Raw genomic sequence first — 1645 nt, forward strand, 5'->3', positions numbered from 1 at the left:
AGCCCCGACAATTCCAACACGGGAGCGACCAAAGGAGAGAGCAAAGACGCAGCGAGACAGAAAACAGCAGCCACTCGGAAAAAGGAAAAGATCATAGTAACTAAGATCTTAGGGATAGTAAAATGGTATAATGTTAAGCAAAATTATGGTTTTATAACAAGGTGTGACAACCAGCAAGACATATTCGTGCATAGAACTGCTATTAAAAAGAATAACCCTGAAAAATGCATCCCAAGCTTGGGAGATGGAGAAGTCGTGGAATTCAAAATTATACGAGGTAGAAAAGGGTTACAAGCGTCGCAGGTCACTGGGCCTGATGGTGTTCCTGTAAAAGGCAGTATATATGCAAAAAATCGTAGTCATGTTAGACAATATCTCCATTGTAAGTCCCCCCTACAGTCTCCCTTTCCTAATCCCACCTTTCCCTTTTACCCTATGTCCTATTACCCCCAGTGTATTCCCAATCCGTTTTTTCATCCATGGTTTCCCTCACAAAACCATGCTTTTGCCAATTCTTTCCCCAAAAATCCCTTTCCAATGCCGAGTGGGGGATGAAAAGGGGGAGGGAAGAAGTTAAACCCTCTCCTGCCTCAGTTTCCCCACAAAGCATGCTCAGAGAGTCCTGTCTCCCTTCTGTCAGCCCTAAGATGTTCCACAGAATCTGACTGGACATTTATAGACTCAGGAGGGCGGCTTGTTTTGTTTTGAAACTGTTCTTGTTATGTTTATCCAGTTGTTTTCATTCTCCTTTTATTAAAATAAAACGGGTGAGGTGTTGGGGTCATGCAATAGTGAAAAAGAAATTACACTATATAGAGATGAAAATAACAGGAAGCTAAACATGGAAACAAATATTGCCTCAGGGATGAGTAGAGTGCTTGCTATCCAGCCATCACCCTTGATGACACCTGTCTTTCTCAAAAACATGATTAAATGCCAAATACTCTGGAGAAATAAACATCTCTGAAACATCTAGCAAGAATCTGTCTGTCCGTATATATTTCCTTTCCACGGGACTCTTGGTTTGATATATGCGTGTTGCAGGATCCCCACTGCAACAGTCATTGGGGTTTAGTAGTGAATTTTGTAAAATATCTGACATTTCTCTAACGCAGATGGTTTCTCTTTGGCATTGTGTAGTATGTCCCTGCTCAGCTTGAGGTCACTATTTTTAAAAAAATACTATTTGGTATATCATGATAACACAGTCATTCTTCTTAACCAAAATACATATTTCCACTGGCTTCTTGTTGTATCAGGTTCCTTTGGTTCTAAAAGTTCAGAGATACCTTTTTTGAGAATTTTCAAACAGTTTCCATTTTTTACAGGACACTATGATTCTCCTCTCTTGATTCAATCAGCTTTCTGAATGTTCTTCATCTGACTGCATAGCCATTAAGATACAGTAAGCTAAGACCTACTTTTATGTTTGTTTGAAATGTCATAATTTAAAAACTCCTGAGTGGGAGACTCTCTCAAATTAACTGACTGTTTATCAAGACCCAGCTGTGACCATCCCTACATTTTTTGAATATTCAGATGAAAATTCTGTAGGTTTGTCTTTTACTGAGCCAGGATCCATGCAGGAAAATAAAGCCTCAGCAAAGTGAATGAACTACAAATTGAAAAGTTCACCCTTCTCCTT

The sequence above is a fragment of the Corvus brachyrhynchos genome, unplaced genomic scaffold (assembly GCF_000691975.1).
Source record: "Corvus brachyrhynchos isolate BGI_N302 unplaced genomic scaffold, ASM69197v1 scaffold194, whole genome shotgun sequence".
NCBI classification, from domain to species: Eukaryota; Metazoa; Chordata; class Aves; order Passeriformes; family Corvidae; genus Corvus; species Corvus brachyrhynchos.